A 14,276-nucleotide genomic window follows, 5' to 3' on the forward strand; every position below is an offset into this window, starting at 1 on the left:
AAAAATTTTAGAACCCAGAACTATTTTAAAGAATAAAATGTTTGGTGGATGGGTTCAAGGGCAGAATACAGGTGGTGTAAAGAAAAAACAACAAAAAAAAACAAAACAAAACAAAACAGAAAATAGAGCAATAGACATTACCCAACCAGAATAAGAGAGAAAACAGACTGAGAATAAAATGAACAGAGCCTCAGAGAACTCTAGGACTGTAACAAAAGATTGATAATGTATGTCACTGAAGTACAGAAGCAGAAGATAAAGATGGTAGAGCTTTAAAAGTACTTTGAGATACAGTGAAGGAAAAGTTTCCATATTTGGCAAAGCAAATAAAGCAACATATTCAATAAAATGAGTGAATACCAAACCCAAAGATAATCCAAACCAAGATGCCTCATAATTGAATAGCTGAAAATAAAGATATACAAAATGATAGACAAAATAGAGAAAAAACAATGTAATGGCTGACTTCCCATCCAAAACTCTGAATGCCAGAAAAAAGTGGAGTATATTTCAAGTATTTAATGAAAAGAAATATCAACCCCAAAACATACACCAAACAAAAACAGTCTGCTGAAACGAAGGAGAAAGCAAAATATTTTTTAGGAAAAAAAAAAAGAAAAAAAAACCCTAAGATAATTTATCACCAACAGAATTATCCCAAAAGAATTGCCAAAGGAAATTAAACAAAAAATAAGTTAAAGAGAAGACAACTTAGAATATCAGTAAGGAAAACAGAACATGATAAGAAAACTGTGTTAAAGTAAACCTCTTGAGGTCTATAGAGTACATTAGGTGTTTTTTTGTTTTTTGTTGTTTTGTTTTTTTTTTTTTTTTGAGACAGAGTCTCACTGTCACCCAGGCTGGAGTGCAGTGGCACGATCTCGGATCACTGCAACTTCCACCTCCCAGGTTCAAGCAATTCTCCTGCCTCAGCCTCCCAAGTGGCTGGGATTACAGGTTAAAGCAAAAATTTTAAAACTTGCCTAAAATAGTTCTAATTTATGTAGCAAAAATATTTGACAATTTTTTTTTTTTTTTTTTTTTTTTTGTATTTTTAGTAGAGACGGGGTTTCACCGTGGTCTCGATCTCCTGACCTCGTGATCCGCCCGCCTCGGCCTCCCAGAGTGCTGGGATTACAAGCGTGAGCCACGGCGCCCGGCCATATTTGACAATTATTTTATAGCCCAGAGAGGACAAAGGGATACAAAAAGAGATAACATTTTTACACTTCACTTAAATTGAAGATATGCCAATAACAGTATAGTGCAATAATGTATATGTTTAACATCTAGATCCACCAATAAACAAGCTATACAAAGAAATACACTAAAAAACCTTATAAATAAATATAAAATTAAAGTTAAGTTAAAATAGCAGACTTAGGCTTAACATATTAATAATTACATTATATACGAGTCATATAAATGCACTACTGAAAATGTGGGAATCATCAGTGTATTTAAAAATATCACACAACTCTATGCTATCTACAAGAAATTTACTTCAAATTTAACAATATAGGTAGCTTAACAGTAAAATGATGGGAAAAGATATATCAAGTAAACATTAATCAAAAGGAAAAGAATCTATATTAATATTATATAAAGCAGAATTCAGAGTAAAGAAAATTACCAGAGGCAAAGAAGAATATTGCCTATGATAAAAGGGCTTATAAAAATGAAGTGTTTATTGGCCAGACACAGTGGCTCACACCTGTAATCCCAGCACTTTGGGAGGCCAAGGTGGGCAGATCACCTGAGGTCAGGAGTTTGAGACCAGCCTGGCCAACATGGTGAAACCCCGATTCTACTAAAAATGCAAAAATTAGCAAGATGTGATAGTGTGTGCCGGTAATCCCAGCTACCCAGGAGGCTGAGGCAGGAAAATCACTGGTACCTGGGAGGTGGAAGTTGCAGTGAGCCAAGATCGCACCTCACTCCAGCCTGGGTGACAGAGCAAGACTCTGTCTCAGAATTAAAAAAAAAAAAACTGTTTATCAAGAGTTTAATGTGTGCACTAGAATACAGCTCTTCAAAATATTTTAAACAAAAGCTGCGAGAACTGAGAGAAAAGGCAGGTTCACAATTATACTAAACTGACTCTGTATAAACTAACTTCCTTCTCTTAACAATTGATAGAACAGCTTGACAAAAAGTCATCAGAAATACAGAAGAACACAATAGCACCATCAACCAATTGAATCTAATCAACATGTATAGGACACTCCAACAGCAGCAGAACATATGCTCATTTCATATGCCTGTAAGACATTTACCAAAATAGACCTATCGGAGGCCATAAAACAAAGTTCAAAAAATTTTAAATAATTAATATAGAGCATGTTCTCTGACCACAAGTTAAGCAAACTAATAATAACATAATGATAACAGGAAACTCTCCAAACTCCTGGTAACTGAAAAGCAAAATTCTAAATAAAGGTTGAAAATCCCTAATCTGAAAATACAAAATCTGCAATGCTTTAAAAGCTGAAACTTTTTGAAAGTCAGCATGACACGACAGGTTGAAAATTTCACACTTGACCTCATGTGACTGGTCACAGTTAAAATTGTTTCATAAACAAAATTATTTTAAAATGTTGTATAAAATTACTTTAAGTCTATGTCTGTAAGATGCATATGAAACATAAATGAATTTTGTGCTGAGACTTGGGTACTATCCCCAAGATACCTCATTATGTATATGCAAATATTACAAAATCTGAAAAACTCTGAAATCTGAAACATTTCTCGTCCCAACATTTTGGGTAAGTGATACTCAGCCTGTAATCTATACGTTAAAAAATAATTTGGACACAACTGAAGCAGGATCTAGAAGATAGTTAGAACAAAATTCATATATTAGAAAAAAATGAAAAGTCTCCGATCAATAATTTAAGCTCTTACCTCAATAATCTAAAAAAAAAGAAAGAACATAAACTTTAAGCAAGCAGGCAAAGGGAATAAGATCAAAGCATAAGATAATAAAATTGAAATCAGGCTGGGAACAGTGGCTTAAGCGTGCAATCCCAGCACTTTGAGAGGCGGAGGCAGGTAGATGACCTGAGGTCAGGAATGTGAGATCAGCCAAGCCAACATGGTGAAACCCGCTCTCTACTAAAAATAAAAAAAAAAATTAAAAAAAAAAATGAGCCAGGCGTGGTGGCTGGTGCCTGTAATCCCCGCTACTCGGCAGGCTAAGGCAGGAGAATTGCTTGAACCCAGGAGGAGGAGGTTGCAGTGAGCCTAGATTGCACCAACCTGAGTGACAGAGTGAGACTCAATCTCAAAAAAAAAGAAGTAAAATTAAAAGCAGAAAAATAATAGAGCAAATTAATTAAAGAGACAATTCTTTGAAAAGAATCCACCTAGATAGAGTAGTAAAGGAAAAAAGGAAAAAGATACACATTGCTAATTATGAGGAATGCCTTTTTTTGGATTCTTATGATTTCTGGCTGCTTCATTTTCTTTTCATGAATCATGACCAAATTCTACTGTTGATGTTTTAATGGGTCTGAAATTTGAACTTTTAAATGATTTAGGCTATAACAATTTTAGTATTAATTCAATCTTGTGGCATTAAGTTGTATTTATTAAACATTTATATATTTTTATTTGTTTGATTATATAAATAATACATGTGCATATAGAAATACAAATTCATATAATATGTTACTATTCAAAATCTATGGTAAAATTTCCCTCCCTTACCTTATTTCCCAATTCCACAAGTAACTTATAAAGAACAAAAAGAAAGTGAAAGGACTAGCCTTACTACACATCAACATTTATTTTAAAGCTCCGGTAGTTGACAGTGTTCCAGGTAGGCCAAAAAAGACCAATTAACCAACAAAATAAAATAGAAAAAAAGTCCTCAAACTTTTTGATTCCAAGATTTATTTATAATTTTAGAACATTATTGAGGATGTCGAAGGGCTTTTTTTTTTACTTCTATATTTATTATAGTCTAAATTAAATTAGAAAAAATAGAAATACTTAGTTGCTAATTTCAAAATAAAATTAAAAAGTAAAATGTAAATTTAAAATTTATTTTTAAATAACAAAATCAAACCTATAATATTATCAGCAACTTTCTTATGAAAAATTTTTTTCCCAAACAAGGAAAAAATCCAAAATAGTTTTAATGTTTCCAGTCTATTTAATGTCTAGCTTAATAGAAGGCAGTGGAATTTTTATATCGGCTTCTGCACTTAAAGAGTTTCTGTGCATTGTTTTGTCGGACATATGTGAAGAAAATCTGGGCTTACGATCTTATGCAATTGGAAAAAAAAAGAATATTTTAATGCTTTTTTCAGATATTTGAGAATAATCTCTTTTGCAACCATAGCAAAATATGGCCAAGGGTAGTTTCTGAAAGGCTTCATAAAGTGTGTATTTTAAATTGTATGTTAGTATCTATCCTAGTAGTGGACAAGTTCAGCTTGTGAAAGGTGTCATTCGTGAAGCAAATCACACATAAATACCTTCTCGTTAGATTATCAGTTTCTTATGCAACCTGAAGATTAGCTTAGGACTCCTAATTTCAATAATGAACAGGAGGACTAAGAAGATAAATAACTGAGTTTCAAGGAAAGTCTATAATGTGTCCAAAGTAACACAAATAATAATTGATAAAGCTGGCATTCAAACTCAATTATGTATCTCTAAATTCTCCCCATAATCACACTTATATTCTACCTTCTTATAGCCAACTTGTTTCTAAACATTGCTTTAAAGAAAATCAGTGAAATAAAACCATAAAAAAAAGAGTGCGTGCTCCGGTCGGTCATCGTGGCTCACATCCCTATAATCCCAGAACTGTAGGATGCTTCAGTGGAAGGATGGCCTGAAGCCATGAGTTCAAGATCACCCTGGGCAGCATAGTGATACCTCATCTCTAAAAAAATATTAAAAAACTAGTCGGGCATGGGGGCACACTTCTGTAGTCCTAGCTACTTGGGAGGCTGAGGCAGGAAGGTTGCTAAACCCAGGAGTTCCAGGCTGCAGTGAGATATAATAATGCCACTGCACTCCAGCCTGGGCAACAGAGTGAGACCCTATCTCGAAAAACAAAGAACAAAAATGCATGTTCCTGTAAAATTCACAAAACTAAGGTGAAATTATATAAATCACTTTATCCTGGAGTTACAAAATATATCTACAAATACAAGAAGACTTCCATCTGTGAAAGGAAATGTGGCAAAATTAAAGAAAAACTGGAAGCAGAAATTTACAATACTGCAGTGACCACTTCTGTCTGGCTTGCAACTTTTCATTATTTGTGAAACAAAACTGGAGTGCTCTCACAGTAACTGAAATATAGTTTTTGTTTTTTGTTTTTTGTTTGTTTTTTTTTTTTTAGACAGAGTCTTTCTCTGTTGCCCAGGCTGGAGCACAGTGGCGTGATCTCAGTTCACTGCAACCTCTGCCTCCCAGGTTCAAGCAATTCTCCTGCCTCAGCCTCCTGAGTAGCTGGGACTACAGGCATGCACCAGGACACCCGGCTAATTTTTGCGTATTTTTAGTAGAGATGGGGTTTCACTCATATTGGCCAGACTGGTATCAAACTCCTGACCTCAAGTGATCCACCCACCTCAGCCTCCAAAAGTGCTCGGATTATAGGCCTGAGCCACTGTGCTGGGCCTGAAATATAGTTTTTCAGTATTTCCCCATAACAGATATACTCTGTAAAACAGAATAAACAAAGTTTAATAGGTTTCCTGTTTCAAAGCATAGAGAATTCTAAATTTAGAATTTTAAAGTAAAAGATTGACTAGTTCACCTTAATTGCCTCTAGATAGATTTCTTGCCATTACTTAATAGAATGCAATTATTTTAAATAATATGACAGGTCCTTGTGAATTGTTAATTTCTCCCCTCTACTCGGTAACTATAACTTGTCTCTACCCTCTTTAAACAGGGCATTTAGATTTACATTTCCATTATATTGAGGTGTGTGTAAACATTTGAAAAGATAGTGCCATCAGTGCCATCAGATAACACAAATGTAATCTAAATAATTTATTACAATATCTACACACACACACAGTCATTCTCACACTCACCCATGGAATCACTGCAAATCTTTCTTCCTTTATATCTTTTGTAAATAATTAACAACAAAGGTAAATAGAACTCAGTCCACATGTAGAGTATATCTCATTTACTTTTACTAATATTTCTATTCTGTTTTAATACAATATAAACATTTTACTTTTTCAAACTTCTAAATACTGTTTCACTATATGAACCACATGCTCTTAGTGCACAAATATATAAAGGGTATAATACCATGCACAAACCTAATTTATTGTTCATGAATCTGTTAATTAGCCAGTCCTCAAACAGAGATATTACTCTATGCATATTGGTGGGGCAGGGCTAGAGTGAAGTGGAAAAGTAGAAGCAAAAAAAAAAAAAAAAAATTGTAATGTGAGCATATGCACATAGTACATGTGAGATAAAAATAATTTAAAATGACATACAACTGGAGTTTATTACAGTTAAAAATAAAGCAATTATTTTTTGCAAATATGAAAATTCTTCACAAAGTTGATTTTTCATGAATCACAGTTACAGGTAAAAAGCTTTATTCATTCTCGGTCTAGCCCAGACACCTGGATGTGCCATTTCCTCAAATCTCTTCGCTGCCATGCTTGCAAACAAAAATGATGGAAACTAGCAACAAAACATGAGTATTATCTTTGTCAGCGTTCAATAAAAGAAGCAGATTAACTGTGGTTTATTTAGTAACTGGACTTTGCACAATTGTTCTAGCTGGTTATGTGAGTCTGTGTAGACTACTGCTTCTATTTCTGGTGTGGGAAATTAGTACTGGCAAATCAAGTGATCAGGAAGAGAAGATGGACATGAGGCAAGACAAAAAAAAAACAAACAAACTGGGACTGTAAAGAGAAGCTGGAAACAAAAAGGAAAAGATAGGAACCATATGGGTTTCCCTATTCCTCCAGACCTCCAACTTTGATGATGGGGGCTTCCTTCAAAAAGCTTGTGATACTCTTCATGGAGATAAAGGCATAGTTGCCCCAGAAGTAAAAGAAGATTAAGAAAGATTTAGCAGGTTCTAAGGAAGATGCGGGCCTAGATGCTACCTCACACCAATAAAAGAAATTAACATGTGTCAGTGTGTTTGAGCAGCAGAACTGACCCTCTGATGTATAACTTTTTTCATTCTACCTTTAAAATCTTGTCCAAAATATATCTGTGGTTCATGTTAACACAAAATTGTTCAGAGAAGGAAATGTAGGGAAAGAGTAGTTTCTACTTATCTAAATTGATACAATACAAATGTTAACATACTCAATTTTCTGTTTTACTCCCTTATGCAATGATGGCTGCCCACTGTGCACTGCAGGAAGAAACATACAATGACATAGTTTGTGTGGCATGTATGGTGTCTAAACTTCAGTGTGTACCCGTCATCTTTATATCACTGGCCTCATTTCTCCTTCCACAAACCCTCAGAAGTTGTTCGTTCCTTTATACTTTATTAAATTGTATGGATATTTTCCTCAACCCTACTGCCAATTCAACAACAGCAAAAAATGACCTTGATTATTACTTTCTAAATGAAAAATAGTTATCAGAAATGAACTCAATTTTTCCTCCCCAGCACCTAAAAATTATCAATGTCTGGCAAATCACTGTATCACATCTTTCAGGAAAGTACCTTTATTCTCTAGTTGAAATTCTATTTCTTGAGATTTTTTCCTAAAAATTTCATTCTTCTGTTTTTTGGAGTCTATGATCTTCAGTTAAACATTACCAATCCTGAATTATATCAATAGGGAATACTATAGTCGCCCTAGGATAACTTGCACTAGGAAAAGATATTTTTAAATTTTTTCATTGCCTATGCTCTTATGATAACACGATCATTTGTCAGAATTTAAGAATGCCACCTTCTAGCTAAAATATCTCTAAAGACTATCTGCTATTGATCAAGTGAAGTATAAATCACTCTGTCTGTTGCTTAGGACTCTCTACAATATTGCTACAACACAGGTTCATGGACTTCTCTTCAGGTGTATATTTCACACTGGCCAGTCAAAATCATCATGCTGTTCATCAGATATGGCTCATGTTTTTGTTTTGTTTTTCGTGTCATTATCTTTGTTATTGCTATTGCTCCAAAGTTTATTTTTACAGCCAACAAATGTTTGAATGCAAAGAAAGTGGTACATATTGCTAGGCATACAAAATAAACAGGACAAATATGTTGCCACAAATGAGGTAACTATCTAATTACAAGATATTGTGAATGCAGATATTGGTGAATGAGTAGTTACTGTTACTGTCACTTCAGTGAGTAGTTACTGTTACTGTCACTTCAATGAATAGTTACTGCTACTGCTAGTGAGATGGCTTCCAGAATACCCTTGCCACTCATTGAATCAGCTTACTCAGTATCTTTTAAAAAGGTAGCAGAGAATACATGTTTTTTTTTAATCTCAACATGTTCTAAATTTCATTTTAAGTATTTGTGAGTTGTAGAATAAACTGGATCTGAAAGGTACATGTTTTACTTGTCATTATCTTTGCAATTGCTATTGCTCCAAAGTTTATTTTTACAGCCAACAAATGTTTGAATGCAAACAAAGTGGTACATATTGCTAGGCGTACAAAATAAACAGGACAAATATGTTGCCACAAATGAGTCATGTAACTAGCCTATGGAAATTTTTTGCGACCATCAGGCATATAAAGTTGTAATAAGATTAGGTTCCCATCAAGACCTAGACAAATTGGAAGTTCTCTCCTGTTAGAAAAATACTCAGCAAAGGCCGGGCGTGATGGCTCACACCTGTAATCCCAGCACTTTGGGAGGCTGAGGCAGGCGGAACACGAGGTCAGGAGATCGAGACCATCCTGGCTAACACGGTGAAACCACGTCTCTACTAAAAATACAAAAAAAAAAAAAAAAAATTAACTGGGCATGGTGGCGGGCGCCTGTAGTCCCAACTGCTGAGGAAGCTGAGGCAGGAGAATGGCGTGAACCCGGGAGGCTGAGCTTGCAGTGAGCTGAGATCGCACCACTGCACTCCAGCCCAGGTGACAGAGCAAGACACTGTCTCAAAAAAAAAAAAAGAAAAGAAAAAAGAAAAATACTCAGCAATGCAGCACATAGTATGTAAACACACTACATATTTCTTTTCTTTTTATTGTAATTTCCTGAAATAAAATGAGTACTTTTCTATGTTAGGTTACATATGGAGCAAAATATCATATAGCGATTATGTTGCTGTGTAAAATTACATATTTTATGCAACCCAAGGTATGAGGATTATTTTACACAGTGTCTGAGAAATTTTCTTCCTGGTTAACTAGGGTGGTTAAAGAAGAAACAGTCAATCAAACTGTCATTGAAGCATCAAAATGATCCAAATAAATAAGTGTTCCCCCCACAAGAAAATTTCTGTGCATAATTACCAGGAATTCAACACATTATAATAATAATTTATGGCTGGGTGTTGTGGCTCAGGCCTGTAATCCCAGCACTTCGGGAGGCCGAGGCGGGAAGATCACGAAGTCAAGAGATTGAGACCATCCTGGCCAACATGGGGAAACCCCGTCTTTACTAAAAATACAAAAAATAACTAGGTGTGGTCGTGCATGCCTGTAGTCCCAGCTACTCGGGAGGCTGAAGCAGGAGAATCACTTGAACCTGGGAGGCGGAGGTTGTAGTAAGCCAAGATTGTGCCCCTGCACTCCAGCCTAGCGACAGAGCAAGAATCCATCTCAAAAAATAATAAATAAATAAATAAATAAATAAATAACTTCCTGTAATCCCAGCTACTCAGGAAGCTGAGGCAGGGAGAATTGCTTGAACCTGGGAGGCAGAGGTGGCAGTGAGCAGAGATCATTCCACTGCACTCCAGCCTGGGTGACAGAGCAAGACACTGTCTCAAAAAAAAAAAAAAAGAATTTACTTTTAATAACTTAATACAATTCAGTTTTAATTTTAAGATTCATTATCACTGTTCTTTTTAATTAATTTATAATTAATTTTGTATACCTTTTCAGAATTATTTCAGAACTCAAATGTGAGCAAAATGAAGTATATGAGTGGCAAATAAAAAAATCTAAATGTAAAGAAAATACCTATGGTAGTTTTCATCTTTGAAAGATTCTAATTTTTTTGAATTCTTTTCATACCATAAAATAAGCATTCATAAACAGACTACTTTTATAATTTTAATTTTGAATCATTGTATTCTATCTTCCTTTCCTTTTTTCTTTTTTTTTTTTTTTGCATATGTGTTATTGTTGCTTGAGACAAGGTCTTACTCTGTCACCCAGGCTACAATGCAGTGGCATGATGATGGCTCACCGCAGCCTCAACTTCCCTTAAGCGATCCTCGCCACTCAGCCTCCTGAGTAGTTGGGATGACAGGTGTGTGTCACCATGCCCAGCTAATTTCTTGATGTTTTGTAGAGATATATTCTTGCTGTGTTACCGAGGCTGGTCTCAAATTCCTGGCCTCAAGTGACCCTCCTGCCTTGACCTCCCAAAGTGTTAAAATTATAAGCATGAGCCACTGCACCTGGCCCATTTTAGTCTAAAAGAGCTCCCACAAATTACATTAGCTGTAGTTCCACAAAATCTTAATCTGTCCCTGCCAATTATATATGTTTTCTATCTGGTATTAATAAAACTGTGTTTTGTAAATTTGACTGACATGTTGATTCTATTAAAATAGTGAATAAAAAGCTTATAGCAACCCCAGATGGTTAAGAGATGTTAAAGTATTGGCATATCAAATGGCTATTAATTCATTTGAGAGATCTGATCATTATTTTCCTAAGATACTAAGGAGAAAAGCAATCACAGAATGAAAATAAAAGAGAAACACAATTTTTTGTATAATTTATCTGAATTATGTATGGGTCTAAGCTTGACCTTAATTCAGAAAAATTATGTAAATCATAGTATTGGTTACTTTTAAATGATCCTTAGAAAAATACTCAATTTAAAAGTTAAAGACATATTATATATATATTAAGCAGGTAGAATACTAAAAAGTTAAAATGCTTGAATTATAAAAGGTTGAATAGATTATTTTTTCATACTACACTGTCTTTTTATTTTATAATCAAGTATTAATCACTATCATTTTCATGCTTTAAATAAAATATTTTTCTCTATTCTTAATGTGAAAAGCAATGTCTAATTGTTTAATTTCTTTTTATTTTCTATAAAACCTGAAGAAGCTGCTCACTTGACAGTAAAAATGGCTTAAGCTATGAGTAATGGGGTCTAATTTTCTCCCAGCTAAGACTTAGAAGGGTTCACAATTCAAAACTGAATCTGCAACTTATCAAAAATTGCTCATTTATATTGTTCCATATATATTTCATTATGCTGACCTACTTATGACATCAACTTGAAGAAAGAGCTGTGAAAAAATACACCTATCCAGCAGAGAGAAGCATTACATTTAAAAGTACTATTAAGTTCAAGAAGTTTATATCAGAAAAATTGTAAGGGATAATTTAAAATATGAAAATAGTTCAAGAGTAGGACATTAAATAAAGATAATTCTTTTTTAAGAATGTGCTTTCACTGGCAGATTTCAAACCATGGCACACTAAGCAATCAAAACATTCTTTCAAAAATCAAATATATTGAACAAGCATTCTTTAAAAATATGCCTATCCTTAAACAAAATAATCCAGACATCAATTTTATCCTCAGCCGTGCTGCACCTATGTCTCTCTTTGTATCACCTCATTTATTGAATAATTTGTTACCCACTTCTCTGTCAGTTTTGCTTTTCATCCTGAGCAGTTCTATACCACTAACTTTTATTGACTCCAACAATATCTAAATTTTCAAGGATTTAATTTTACAGCAGTTACTGACTACTGTATTTTGTGACTATAAATGGCATCTTGCAAATGATTTTTTAATATTCATAATTAAATGTGGAGTTCAGAGATCTTGACCCCCAGATATTATGCTGGAATTTGTCATGATGACACAAGTCATTTAACTCCTCCAGGTTTCAGATTTTCTCAAATGTAAAAGGAAAGTCTTGGTTTAGAACAGAGGAGACACTGTCAATTCTTGAGAAGTCAAATTTATAACAATTTTAAGTAGCACTAAAATATCAGTAAGTAAATTAATTGCTATCTAGGAATCTTTGATTAACCATAAATCTTTCAGTTTACAGTCCTGCATGATACCACCTTTTAGAAATCAAATGACTAGACAAAGGTCTCTGCAATTTTTCACATGTAGCAGACATTATCAGTGCCCTGCTCAGATCACACTGATTCCATTTACCATTTTCTCAGACTAATTCCCCAGCTTAAGTATGCTGTTGTTACTGTTCTTGAACCGAGATTCTTTTCAGAGAACTATTCGTATGCTCCTGTAGCCACTTAGCCAACAAAGACCAGAGCCTGGAAGGTTTATTTTTCTCCCAGAAGCATGCCAGTAAATGTTTATTCAGTCACTGGCCAATCAATAACTGATGTGATAGTCATTCTGTTACATCTCTATAGGGACAAACTTTGAGGAAAGATTTTCCTACAAAGATAACCTGCAGTTGATATTTCAACTGAAATGGAACCCTTGCTTTTTGTCTTCCTCTTCTTACTCTATTTTTTTCCATTCTTCAACAGTTTTTCTTAAGGTAATTTGTCTAATAAGTCAGTTACATAACACTCGTCTTAAGCTTTGCTTCTGAGCAACATGAACTAAGTCACCATACTTCATTCATTTATCTGTTTCACTTATTTATAACAAATAGCTTAATCTCATCAAGCCTCTGGACTACAAACTTGCTGAAGACTTTGAAGGCTCAGATTTTATTACTTATGTTTTAGGACTTGCTTAAAGAGGTTTACCTGATAGTTGATCGTTATCAATATATTCTATTGCTATTGGTATTGTTATTATGTTTTATTTGCAAGTAAATATTTTGCCATTTTTAATTTGCAGGTATTTAAATTATAGAGTTAATTCTCAGTAAGAGTTGTAAAAACTTTGGATATGTGACTTGGTCTGTATTTCAACTATGTAACTAAAAATAGTACTGATAATTGCATCGAATGTAAATGCAATGTGGTGGACACACACCAGAGAATGTTTACAGTTATAGAAACAAAGATTAGGGGTAATGCATGGAAAGACGAGCAGATCTTAAAAACACAGTTGTTGAAAAAAGAACAGAAAAAAAAACAAGATAAACAGATAATAGTAAAATAATATTTAGAGATTGATCCATATTAAACAATATCTATTTTCCAAAAGACAGAAAAAGACATGAAAATAGACATCCATTAAGATATTAGAATAATTATGAGGTAGAGGTGGGAAGGGGAGAAAATAGAATTGATCAATCCATTAGCCAATCAATCAAATAAATAACAGAACAAATTATGCAGACCAGTGATAAGATTAGGTCATTAAGTGAGTGATCTAATTAACTTAACTTTCTTCATGTGAAGTTCAACTGGACAACATTAAATCAGAGCAATTTGCTAGAGTTGAGGGGATGAAATAAAAGGACAATGAGAAAAATGCGGTAAGAAAAAAACAAGCATAAATTAATTAAAAATGTATTTTCTTCAACCACTTGTTATGGTCTCAATTGTATCCCCACAAATTTGTATGTTGAAGACCTAGCCCCCAATGGGACTATGTTCGCAAACAGGGCCTTTAAATCATAATTAAGGTTAAATGAGGTCATAAGGGTTGGGCCTCAATCTATTAATAGGACTGGTGTTTTTATAGGAAGATGAAAAGATGCCAGGAGCTCATTAGCAGATGAATGGCTAAGTGGGGACAAAGTAGACAGAAGGCAGCAATCTGCAAGCCAAGGAGAGAGGCCTCCGGGGAAACAGACCCCACTTGCACCTTAATGTTGGTCTTCCAGCCTCCAGATTTGGGAAATAATATATTTATGTTAATTAAGCCACCCATTCTGTGATATTCTGTTATGGCAGTCCTAGCCAATTCATATACCAATTAATTTCAAATCGTTGCTGGGTCTTTTCCTGAACTCTCAAACTTTCTGATTAATTGGAATAAAGTGAGGGTAACACTTTCTAAACCTATTCAGTTGACTTTTCTCTTTCATATTTCACCATTTAATGTATTTGTCTTTCTCAGCCAAGGCACCTATGTGCCTTAGGATGTAGAGTTTTGGTGAGAGAAATGACATTGGGAGTGTGAGTGATTAGTCCTGATGTAACTAAAACACTAAGCAAAATAAGAATTAATGTTCAACTTTTGTTTACTAGAAGAGTGT

The sequence above is a fragment of the Symphalangus syndactylus genome, chromosome 2, assembly GCF_028878055.3.
Source record: "Symphalangus syndactylus isolate Jambi chromosome 2, NHGRI_mSymSyn1-v2.1_pri, whole genome shotgun sequence".
Taxonomy (NCBI): Eukaryota; Metazoa; Chordata; class Mammalia; order Primates; family Hylobatidae; genus Symphalangus; species Symphalangus syndactylus.